This window comes from Diadema setosum, chromosome 6, assembly GCF_964275005.1.
Source record: "Diadema setosum chromosome 6, eeDiaSeto1, whole genome shotgun sequence".
In the NCBI taxonomy this organism is placed as follows: domain Eukaryota; kingdom Metazoa; phylum Echinodermata; class Echinoidea; order Diadematoida; family Diadematidae; genus Diadema; species Diadema setosum.
Genome location: NC_092690.1, coordinates 4,969,589 through 4,983,270, shown reverse-complemented (window position 1 = coordinate 4,983,270; position 13,682 = coordinate 4,969,589).

Here is a 13,682-nt window from a genome sequence, read left to right as displayed (position 1 = left end):
AGGGAAACTTATTCACATATATTTTTTGATTGTGTGAAAGTAAAGCCGATATGGCAGTTTCTTATTGAGTTTTATGATTTAGTTGAGTTAGAAGAATTAGAATGGAGAGATATTTTTTTAGGTTTACGAGGTAGTTCAAATCGAATCAAATGCGTGAATGCCTTGATAATTTTGATGAAAATTGTAATATTTCGGTCAAGAGAACAAAATAAGTTACCCAAGAGGGAAAAGATAAAGAAATTTGTTCTGGATTTTATAGAGGAGGAAAAGAACGTTGCGGTTAAAGCAGGTAAGCTCGGTTTTCATTTGCAAAAATGGGAGCAGTTGAAACTTTCATAGAGTCAGATGTATGGTCAGTTTAGGTTTTAGCCGTATTAATGTTTAGGAATTGGTATGTATCAGCATTATGCTGGTCACTTTTTTTTCCCCCATGTAAAATGTTTAGTTAGCTTCGGTTTTAATTTGGTGTGTGTTTAACTGTCAAAGAAACAGGTAACCAAGATACCACAAGTATGTAGTGTGATTTGGCGTGCAAATGTTGGTGTTTGTGAGTGCGCACTGGTGGGTATGTTGTTGTTGTTTTGGTTGATGTCTAGTGCATATATGGGTGTGTGTGTGTGTGTTGAGGGAAGGCTACGGGGGGGGGGGGAGTATGTTAGTGGGGAAATAGGTGGGGATGGTTAGGGTTATAGGTAGATGTAGTTAGGTTAGAGTAGAGTAATGGTTAGCGGGGAAATAGGTGGGGATGGTTAGGGTTAGGTAGATGTAGTTAGGCAATGGTAGAATAATGGTTAAGGGGTCAGGCAGGAATATGGTTGTTTTGATGATATACACATATGGTTATTTTGTGCTTGTACGGGGGGGGGGAGAGGGGTGGTTGATAGGTTAGATGGAAAAAAAATGATGAGTTTTGTTCGGTTAAGTAAAGAATGCTTTTTTATATGTTTTAGGAACTGCTGTATTCTCAAAAGAGTGTAAGAGAATTTATATAATGAAGTGGATATTGAGCAATCTGATCAAGTTGATCAAGATTTTTTTTCCCTTTAAGAGTTAAACTTTATCTGATATATTTATGTATATAGTGCGTGCTCTGCCAAAAAAAAAAAAGAAAAAAAAAGGAAGTTAAGTGAAAAAGTGATTGAGTAGCACACATTTCTTAGTCGGTGTGTGAGTGATAAGGCACATTCGGATTGGCTTGATTAGGCTGATCAAAATAGCTTTTTCTGAGAATTATGTAGATTTTTATGTCATTTCCCTTATAAAAACAGGGTATGATTTGGTAAAAAGAATCAAATATATTGTACTGTATGTTTGAAAAATGATTTAGCAGCACAAGAAAGAAGAATACAGCTGCTTTCTTCTTTTGTTGGTGGATGTATTAATCTTATTGTTAATATGGATTTCACATTGAATGAAACTCAAATAAAAGAATATTATAAAAAAAAAGTGTGTGTGTGTGTGTGTGTGTGTGTGTGTGTGTGAAGGAGAGGGCGGCGAGGGTCAAGGGTATAGTACACGTGGTTGGGTCAAGGCCAACAGTAATCCTACCCCCCCCCCCCCCCCCCGCCCTTTAGTCATGGTCGCGTCCTGTTAAGGGTTTTGCAAGTGTAAGTTTCTGCATGGAAGTGATTAAGTGATTCCGGCATAATGCCGACTACTCATAACACGAAGTCTGCGTCTTTTCGGAGCCCTGTCAATGTCGATCACCGACTACCACAAAGCGATGTAGGTCTATATTATGTAAAAACTGTGTATAAATTAGATTAAAAAAAGACAACAGTTACGGCCCTGACGTTTGTCATGAATTTATTCTAGCGCACTATAATGTTGAATGTGTCATTTTTTATTTATTTTTTTTTTTGGGGGGGGGGGGGAGTGTGTTTCTTTGTACAATGTGTGTGGTGTGTGTGTGTGTATGAAATATATCCATAATATATATATATATATATATATATATATATATATATATATATGTGTGTGTGTGTGTGTGTGTGTGTGTGTGTGTGTATGTGCCTCTGTGTGTGCAATGTCTATACGCAAGCGGGTGTAAGAGAATTTACAGGACAAGTTCACCTTCATTAACATAAGGATTGAGAGAATCAGCACTATTAGTAGAACACATATCATTGAAAGTTTGATAAAAATCGGACAATCCGTTCAAAAGTTATGAATTTTTGAAGTTTTTGTGCAGTCATCGCTGGATGAGAAGACTACTGCAGTGTATGATGTCACATGCGTACAACAATATATGGAAAATATAAAGAGAATTTCACAAAATGTCATCCTTTGAAAAAAAGTACACATTCCCTTGAATCGTTATGGGTAATATCATTCCCATTGCCTTTAGAAAGAGGCAAGTCAAGTGCTCTTTTATTATGCGAAAAAGTGAAAATATGTTGAATTTTCTTAACATTTTCTTTATACTGTTGTGCTCACACGACATCACGAGCCTTAGTAGTCTCCTCATCCAGCGGTTCCAATACACACACACACACACACACACACACACACACACACACACAAAATCATAACTATTGCATCGATTGGCCAATTTTCCTCCAACTTTCACTGATGTGTTCTACTAATATTGCTGCATTCTTTCAATCCTTATATTAATGAAGGTGAACTAACAACTTGTCCTTTAATATTGACATCGGACTTGCATATGATAATAAACGTTTATATAGAGAGATAGATAGATATGATAGATAGATAGATAGATAGATTGATTGATAGATATATAGAGTAGGTAGATAGAAAGATAGATACGAAAAAAAGAAATAATAACTGCAGTTATATGTTATATGTAAATAATGCGGGATTATACATAATTCGCAATTAACAAACATGTTTAAAATCACCAGAGAAGAAAATTACATTTAAAAAGGTTAAAAATCATAAGCAATAAGACTTTACTACAAAAATCTCAAAATGGGTATCTGTGTAAGAGTCGTATGCTCATTTATATCTAGCTATTTTATCTGAGAACGTCTTTCAGTATATAGAATTAAAGAGACTAAAATGTATCTAAAAATGATATCATAACAACTACGATATACAATGGATCCGTTTATTACATACGAGGCACAAAATATGCAATCCACAAAATCGTCCTGTGTGTATATTCATGTATAGGCACTACTTACAGTATCTTACAATATTCCATCATACATATAGTGCATTAACATCGCAATTGGTAATTGGTCGAATCGGTACCACGTGACAGTCAATAATTTGTTGTAGTTCACTGTCTTGAACGATGTTCTTTGATTTTTGCGCGGCGCCTGTACACAGGTGTATAAAGCATTTTTTTTTTTTTTTTCGTAATTGCCATTACACACTCCAAGTGCATGATCATGCCTTCGTACAATCCTAATTCACCCCGGGCATCGGTCTCGGTGTAATGAAACTACACTTCGCATAATTATTCATTTTCTGTGAATATAAAGTATAGTATTACATAGTGCATTCAGGTTCATGCACATACATATTTTTTTTTTAATATATACGTGTGTGGATGTGTACATTACTGAAGTCTAGTGTATATAGGCATATATAAGTGTAATTTTATGTCTTCAAGACGCATATACACAACCTACCGCTGTATATTGTATGTTAGACTTAAAAAAAAATAACAAAGCTGAAGAGTTAGAATAAGTCACTGTGAACACCTCATATCTAATAACTTTTCACGAACTGTCTCATACTATATTCACTGTCTATATGGCAGCGCAATGAAGACGGCATCTCAATGCAGGACTCATCTGTTCCTTCTCCGAGTACTGTTTCTAAGCAATTAACCGTTGCTATGCCAGTATAACCGGCGAAAGCTGTCACACTTACCACAGCCCGCGTGACGATTATTTGCCCTCCTTTGTGTGACGACGTATGCGTGTTCTTGAAGTTGAGACAACTAGAACATAATGAGGCATCTACAGGAAGAAATCATTAATACCATAGCAAGCCGTCTTTCTTGTGTGTGTGAGCAGTCACAATAAGTTTTCCCCTACATGCGAATGACATGCTGAATACCTGCATGGAAGTACTTAATAGGGTTATCATAGGGATCGTTTTATAACATTCTTCCTTCTTCGTTGCTTATAACGCAATGTATTTTATATAGTCGTCACGGAAAGTGATATGAGGAGTATATACGGAATGTATCACCGGGCATGAACTTGGCTAAACTATACTCATTTTAATGTGATCATGCCTTCACTATTCAAGGACAAGGATGCTACGGATTGCTGTCAAACCGATGAATGATTGAGGTATGCGACTATAATACACGGAGGATTTATGTTGTGTTTTGTGAGTATTCCGGACGACCTTTTATGAACTCAGAGACATTAGGACGTCAGGTGAGTGCAGCAGAAACCCACAGGGGATCACTATCTCACCTTCTAAGATGAGAATAGTATCAATACCGGATGACATGGAGTGATTCGCGAAATTAATATCTCATAATCATGATTCATATCTTTCCTGAAACATAATATATGGTGCTAATCTGCAGTGAATGGATGTTGTTAAAAGTTCATCGAACCACACTTTTCACAGAATATACTAACTAACAGCAAAAATACATTATGATGGTGGACTGAAATTATCCACGTGGATATGCAGACACCGTCGCTGCTGAGCCCATCCACCAAGAGGTAATACTGTGAAAACGAAACATTTTTGACTGTGAAAACGAAACAATTTTTATTATGCGACTCACCACTTGACGGCGAGAATGAAAGTTTATCTTCGTGAGCAGGTGTTTTTGATACACAAATAATTAGTAACAAGCAAGATGCTCTGTCAAAAACACATTTCCGGTCTTCATAGACGAGTGACGTGGGCGTTATAAAGATTTGGCTGTGCTTATTGTTTGGCTGGATCTTCAACAAGTAATCAAGCAGCGTGAAACGTGATCAATTTGTACGCGATAGAACTTGAGCGATGATGACGACGAAAAGGTTTGTCAGCCCTGAACATGTGCTCATCCTGAACAGTAAAATGCCCAACATGATCTGGAAGCAACTTAAAACCATGAGAGGAGTGATAGTTCCATGTGGACGCTTGAAGGTAATGAGGAGAATTCTGCACGCGTGCCTCGTGTGCGTCCTTTTAACAGTACTGTTCGTAGCTCACAGACACAGCAAGACGTCACTCGATGCGGCATTCGTTGACGCTCCAAGTCTCTACGACACCGATAACGAGGGAGTCACTGACGGCACGACACAAATGGACAATGATGTCACCCATGAAAGCAAAGAGACGAGTTCGTCAGGACGAGACGTTTGGGCGTTCCTTACAAAGATTAATGACACTGATTATGTGACGTCATCCAGTCAGGACGAGGAGATTCAGGAAAGAAATAATGCCTGGAAAAGTTTTAAACATCGTTATGGGCCTGCTAGAAAACCAGCAGCAGGATATGGTAAACGGTTCAATCATGATATCAAGGAAGCGTTCAAAGAACTTACACGACCTTTAAATTATAAAACATCTAACCCTCCCTTTGTCATAGTTCTCGGCCAATGGCGATTCGGTTCCAGCATCGTCGGACAAATCTTCAATCAGAATCCTGAGTTCTTTTACATGTACGAACCACTATGGATAGTTGATCATCTGCGTAACATTGGCAAGCTTCCTCTCGACTTTTTCTCCTCAGAGCGTCGGAGATATTCGGACAATATCTTGCACAGCATCGCCACATGTAACTTCACATCCGAATACGTTGACGTCACCAACACCTGGACTGGAATCTTCAACAACGATGTCATATGCAGCCTGAGGCCAGGCTTGCGGTGCCAGTTACCGAGTCCGGAATGGTTGGGGAAGCTGTGCTCGATGTTCAAAGGCCGCGTCGCGATTAAGGTGATCAGGGCCGATCTCGAAAACATCCGGCCGCTCATTGTCGAGGAGAAACTTAATGTCAAGGTCATTCACCTGGTTCGCGATCCGCGCGGTTCCGCCGCTTCGCGTATTCGTTACTACTTCACCTTGTGTCGGCGCGCGGTGAAAAAGCACTGGCATGAATTCGCAATGTACGGCCGCCTGGCTCCACTAGGCCTCCTGAACACGACGCAGAAGCCAAAAGATAGCATCACCCGAATGTGTTCATGGGTGCGCGAGAACCTCCAAGACTCGTCGCATCTTCCCGACTGGCTACGGGGTCGTTATTTCCTGTTGAAGTACGAGGACTTCGCCGAAGCGCCGTTGAAGGTGACTGAGGACCTGTACAAATTTGTTGGGATGCCCCTCCCTGATAAAGTGAAATCATGGGTATACAAACACACACAGGTGGGCAAGATCAACACTGGGACGTTTGACGTCCAAAAGAATTCCAAAGCTACGGCAAAACGCTGGATGTCAGAACTGCGTAGCCTCGAAATTTGGCAGGTGGAAGCCGCATGTTTGGATGTTATGGATCGGTTGGGCTACGAGCCCATGTACGCCAAGATATAACCGTGATCTGTCCTCGTAATACATTGAGCAATATACAGCCATACTTTGGCAAAAGGAAGCAAGTGACATACCATCCGAATTTGAGTTATTTATGTTTTCATAATTCACATAATGAGCAGTTCTTCCTATCAACTAAGAGATATGTTAGATAAGACATCATGATAGTCCATTGACGTCAGTGTAAATGACAGACACATTTTGCTCTTTTACGAGAAATGTCACTTGCTTCCTTTTGCCAAAGTAGGGCAGTGTATAGGCCAGCCTTCTTGACTTTGAAAACCGTCATAAACAGTGGCAAGAATTCAAGCTATGGTTAAAGAGAATAAAAGTATCAATGACAACATTGACATCATGACATGTCATGATTTGACAAAAGAAACAACGTTTAATTTGCGCTTTTTATGCCATCGTAACATTATTGAGCCGAATGCCCACTGTGTGACCTGATTTGGCGCGAGCTGTACGGGGCTCCAAGTCATTCGCATGGCCTCTTTCAGTCATTTCGTCGACGAAATGATAGAAGATTTCGTAACGAAATAGGCCATGTGACACTTGGAGCCCCATACAGCTCGCACCAGCTCAGGTCAGTGGGCGTTCGGCTTTACACGGGACGGACAAATTGTAATTGACGAAAAAAAAATCATTAAGTTTAGATCAAACTGTACATTAAAAAAAATGGCAACAAGAGACGTATCCTATGTTGTCCAATTTCCTTTCGTCTCTTTACTTGCTTGTCGAGTGTTCTGATCATCATGATTGGCTTAATATTGATAGATTTGGTTACTCAAAGGAGAATTTTAAGATGTACTTATAAACGTTGATATGCACATACTGATCCACTTTCTTAGATAGTAAAATAAAAAATAAAAAATAGACGATTTGTATTTAATGAACCTAGGAGCTCTGATGTATCATTGCAGTGTTTTGCCTGAAGTTTTTGAGCTTTTATTTGAGAAAATAAAGAAATACATAAATATCCAACACGACAGACTGGGGACAGAGTGATATGTTCCACATACCGAAAACTATATAGATTACGAATACTGCAGAATACTTTAATTTACAATGGCTCCAAATTTGTGAATTCTTTAGTGAAATACAGCGAACTCTCTCCTGGTTCATTCAAACCTACACGCTTATATATAAACTTCTTTTTTCAATGATAAATATGAATTAATGTGATTTAGCAGATGAATTGAAATTATTAATACTGATACAGATTATTCGGCATAATTGCAGAACAGGTCCATCACAATCCTATGGTTTCATTTTATTTTTTTTCTTTCATAATCTTGCAGCTGCAGGTATACCGACATTGATATTGTGACAGTCCCTATGACGGTCTTGCTGGTGTTTTCTCTTTTTTTTTTCTCTCATTCTCTTCTCTTTGTTGTGTGTGAGTGTGTTGCACGCACTCTCGTCCAGATACACTTGCGTGCTGGCAGTGTGTGTTGTGTGTGTGTGTGTGTGTGTGTGTGTGTGTGTGTGTGCGTATGAGTGTAACAGCCTGTGTTTGACTTTCTTTCTTGGAACTTATCTCTCACAACACGTCTGCTTCTATGTAGGTTCCCATCACACACAACTTTATTTATCCGTCATGAATGTAATGTACTTGAGAAAGATTTCAATTGATTCTGTATCATGTTAATGTCATTATCTATTTTGTATATACCGAACTTATAATTTATGTGTTACTTTACATTGTCATGGATGGATATTGTAAATGCAACATTGTATGATTAGTGTGGAAACTTAATAAATGAAATGAAATGAAAAAGAAAATTATCATGATTATGTTGGATTTTGATGCGCAAGCCAGTACGTTTGCTCAATACTTTGAGTTTTCTAGCAGTCTTTATACGTCTTTGAGATCAGGCTCCGATCAAAATCGCACCTCTAATACCGCAGATTTTGCTCATGGTTTGATTCCGTCATCATCATTTTCAGGTTAAAGGAGACCTTCAGATGACTTTAGATTGTTGCATTTGAACATCTTTTCAAGGGATGTTACAGTTTCGGTTGGATAAGACATCAGGTTTTCAACATTTTTATGATATTGTTTATTTTTTGACAATGATAAACCTTTTATCAAATATGAAAGAATATAATTATAATAATGATTCTACGAGGAATGCAATGTTAAATTATTTGATAAAAATCGGTTTTGAAATAACTGAGATATCGAAAACAAACCAATTAAAGGAGGGCTTTGCTTTACTTTGTTTGTGGATATCTCAGCCATTTCGAAACCGATTTCCATCAAATTAACTTTGAATTCTCTGAAAATTGTATGCTCTTTAACATTATGCATAAAGTGGGTTCTAAGTACCTTGCAAAATAAAATGCTGAATCGTCAAACCACCCCTTGACTTTGTAATCCGATATACAGAGCTTCAGAAACAACAATAATTACACACAGGGAGGAGGAGACAGGGAGACAGTTATGCTACCGGAAGTCTTTCTTCATCTAGAATGAAAATACTTGTAGCAATTCAGAACAAACCACGATGAACAAGGATGATGACACATAGCCCGACCAGACTCCTTGTGGAGCACAGCGCGTTTTTACGGCGACTGGATGATGGGCTGTGTATTTTAGTTAAGAGTTGAAGATCTGAATATAAGAACGACCCAAGTCGAATTTTTGGCCAAATTTAGTTTGACATGGGAAATTGTACCTTATGCATGGACTCATCTTGTGTAAAATAATAAATCCTAATTACCCCCGGAAGTGCCTGAAATGAATGAGTTAAATCTTATCTGAATGTAAGAATGAAGGACTTGGGTCATTCTTACATTCGTGTTATAGCGCCCTCTCTCGTCCTTCTCTCATCTCTATAACACAATATCATGTATATGATTCAAAGAACGACCCAAGTCCATCACACAAAATGGCCTCTCCACAATCAATGTAAATGTTAATTGTCATTCATGATGTTCTAATTTGTATATACAATGTTGCCTTCTCATCACAGTTAAATAGAATATTATTGGACAAGTAAAAAAGATATGAAGTTTTTTTAAGTTTACTCGAAATGGTCTTCCATGGACTTGGGTCGTTCTTATATTCAGATACTCAGTTATAGATGACATCATACAATAGCAGCTGCTTCGCACAGAATGCGTGACTGCGTTCTCAAGAAAACAGAACAATAGAAGGAAGTATAAATAAATTCTACTCACGTTAACTTATTGAGCAAGTGGTGTTGTAATGATATTACTAATATAAGGTCTACGCCTTGTCATCATCATTTAGTGTATTGCGTGCGCGTGTGCGTGTACTTTTTTTTTTTGTCACAGTATAGTAGGTTTTATGTAATATTATGCTCAAGGACACTATGAATTCCACAAGATGTGGTCATGACAGAATGTGGGGCCTACTACAATATGGTGTGAAACTATATAAATAATTTTGCCATTGATATTGGTAAAGTATTTCGGTGAATCTTTAATCACACGTATGATATATATACCATTACATATCTTTTCCAAGTCGACGTTTGTAAAAAATGGATTCAGATATCATTATTGTTGAGGTATGTAATTATGGCTTACTGTACGTGATGAAAGCTGGGCATGTTATCCTTAATGCATCTGGTTCTGAATGTTTGATGGGGGAAAACAATATTCAAAGTATAAACATTGTACTGCGGAGCTTAATAATGATCGAAAGAATATGCAACCAACTATAGCAACTCTTGATTTTGCTGTAATGGATTAATGCGTCTTGCGCGTAAAGTGCATGATGATTATACCAGTGCGAATATGTATATGAAACTCATAGGCTGAGAAATATTTAATTTGCCCTTTCTGCGTGTCTAGAGATGTATTATTATTAGGTTATTATCAAAGGCTATTCTATTTGGTTGATGGATGATAAGCGAATTAAGATAAGAATGATTAAGCCTATTATATTAGAGTCGTTAACAAATACGAAAAACAGAGTTTATGACATTATCGGAAGGTCTATGAAAACCACTGATGATAAGAACTGAAAAAGACGATCTATAATACAGGCTACCTTCTATGCGTAGCCTTCACCACACATACACACACACACACACACATAATATCATGTATTACCGTGTATAATGTATTCATTACCAACAGATTATCAACCTGACTGGTTATTCACTCCGAAACAAGGCCTCTCAATGGAAGCCATGAATAAGTTAAAAACCATGAATATCTTCAAATGAGATTAACAGTGTTTAATTCAGGGCCGGCGGAACGGGGCCGGGGGGGGGGGGGGCGCCCTCCCCTTTTTTTGCACCGTACAAAGAACACATAAAAGTGGCACTATAATCATAAAGAAATAGATATAGAAACCTTGAAGTGTGAACGCGGTAAGGCTTTGTTTTTGCGCTGAAGACCTTTTTTTTTTCTTTCTTTTTCTTTTTTTAAGCCCGGAAGTGGCACCAGAAGTCTGAAGTGCCCCCCACCCCCCGCCACTTTTGAAAACGTGGCGCCGGCCATGTAATCCATAGTCTAGCTTCTGGACTCTTTTTACTCGTAGCGGTGATTCAGTGTACGCGACAAGCCGTATGAGGGCGTGACACGGCGAGGATTGCGATACGCCGAGAACTGCGATACCCGAGAAAAAAGATTCGTTGGGCGCGCAGTCTCCAGTCTCTCAATCAGAAAATTTGCGCCCTCTCTTGGTTTATAGCACCAAGGAAAAGGGGACGGAGCCCAGACTACGTACGACGTTCTACTACATTAGGGACTTTTCGATTTGCACGTTGAGCCAGGCGTCACCCTGTTATGACGTAGTTTTTACGTACTGCGCATGCGCGAGTGTCGACCCTCGGCTCATCGCACAAATTTCGAACGCGTTAACCCCGGTTATCACCGTCCACCCAAATCGGTTGCGCCGCGCTCAACCCACTCTTGCTATGACGTCACACTCCTCTCGGGTATCGTGCGAAAGAGCACGATGACTCTCGGGAAATCCGTGCTCAGTTCACCAGTTTTCCTTTTTCTTTCGAGAGAATATTTATATTCTAATTACATGAAAGCTTATGATCTTGATACGTCACAGCAGCAGCGCTGACACACAAACTACAGCCTCTGGTACCTACTTTATTTGTCCGTTTTCACTGTTTCGCACTTTCAACTGCCTACCGTAGTCCCACACATGCATTCACACGTAATGCTTTACGCAAACAGATCTTGGTGCTTTTGGCCTAGCTAGTGCAGCAGTGCATTTGCCTAGTAGTCTTACCATGCATCATGTTTTAAAATCCGCATAATTCCTCCCAGGATACGCATCTAGTCAAAGACAAAATAAATATTACAAGTACAGAAACGAGTCACAAATTCCGCATACTAGTATATGCACGCAAGGCACAGGTTGCCTCCTGCACACGCCACGCACGAGACGTGACGCCGGTGCCCGAAATCGAAATGTGTTTTAGCAGCGGGTCAACGTACAGACGTGACGCCTTGACGTACGGTTGCGCTCGGCGGCACGTCCTTCTCGTTCACCCAATCGAAAACTCCCTATTGTACTTAGTATGTAATCCATCGATCCTGTCAACGTGGTGAGGTTTATTTTGATACGGTATGATAAAAGCAACTGAGCTCTCAAGTCTGAAAGTATCATTATTAGTGCTCTTTTATTATTAAGGTGTGTGTGTGTGTGCGTATGTGTGTGTGTGTGTGTATGCGTGTGTGTGTGTGTATGCGTGTGTGTGTATGTGTGTGGGTGTGTATGTGTGTGTGTGCGTGTGTGTGGGTGTGTATACGTATAGGGGAGCGGAGTGGGGAGAAGTGGGACAAAAATGATTTGATGAATTTGCTCCAATAACTTCTCTGATGTTTAGAATGGGGCTCTCATGTCTCGGACCCAAAGACTTCTGATGCTAGACCACAATACATGATGGGTTGTGACTCCATATTCATAAAAGTCTCATATCAAAATTGTGGTATTATTGATTTGAAAAAGGCTTGAACCGCGGGGTGTGTTATGGGCCTCCCCCTTAAGTTTGACATTGGTTGGAGTGAAGTGGGACAAAACTCTATAGGCTATATATAGACAATAATAAGCATATCATAATTATAATAATGTGTGTGTGTGTGTGTGTGTGTATGCGTAGGCCCGATGTGTGTGTACGGTGTTTGAATTTACACATGAAGAGTTTCATCGCAAAACATGCTATATCCATTATGGTTCAGACTCAGAGACAGTTGCATTAAAAGCATCCAGAATTTAGAGAATTAATGATAAGAAAATCTTTGGGAAAATCTTTTCTCGCATAATAAAAGAATGCTTGACTTGCCTCTTTCAGAAGGTAGGGGAATAATAGTACCCTTAACATACATCAGCGACAAGTTGAGGAAATGTGCACTTTTGTAAAAAACAAACAAACAAACAAACAAACAAATTGTGAAATTCTCTTTATTTTTTCCTTATATCGTAAATTGTACGCATGTGGCATCATATCACACAGTAGCAGTCTTCTCATCCAGCAGTGACTGCGCAGACACTAAGGTGAATGGGGTGTGGATTTTCCTTAAACTTTCGCTGGTGTGTTCTAATAATGCTGCTGCATTCACTCATTCCACATGCCGTATATGAAGGTGAACTTGTCCTTTAAACATATTAAACTTGTACGTATATATACGTGTGCCAAAAAGGCCTACATTTGCCTATAAGCAGTATAACAAATCGTTACCATGGTTACTGGAGTGACTGGCCTAATCATAGGACATAATGCTCTGCTCTGCATGTTTATTCGTAAGCTAAGAGCTGCATATTGAGTTCTATACAGGCAATAACGAATGAATGCTATCCAGACTGATATAATTATGAATTTTCGTTCTCAATGGCATGGACCCAACTGCCTTGATCAGTAAGTCTGTGTTGATCTGCGGGACAGGGGATTTTATTATTAATGTATTTTTTTAATATAGGTTTTCCCGGCCAATTTCGCACTTTTGTCATTCCAATTCTTTATTGCTGCATTCAAGCAAAATTTAGCGTACAAAATCCATGACATGTTCGGTATTTCAATTTTTATGACCTCTTCATTCAAATTCATATTGGAGCATTCAGAAATTACCTTTAACCTCATTCTACTTAACACCTTTTAAACTGAAATTCGTAAGACAAGCACCATTTTGTTATTCCTTCAGTCAATTTAGAAACAGGATAGCCACGTGATCACGTAGGGTATACGTGCTGCGCTCGTTCATTCGAATTCATTTTTGGGCATCCATTG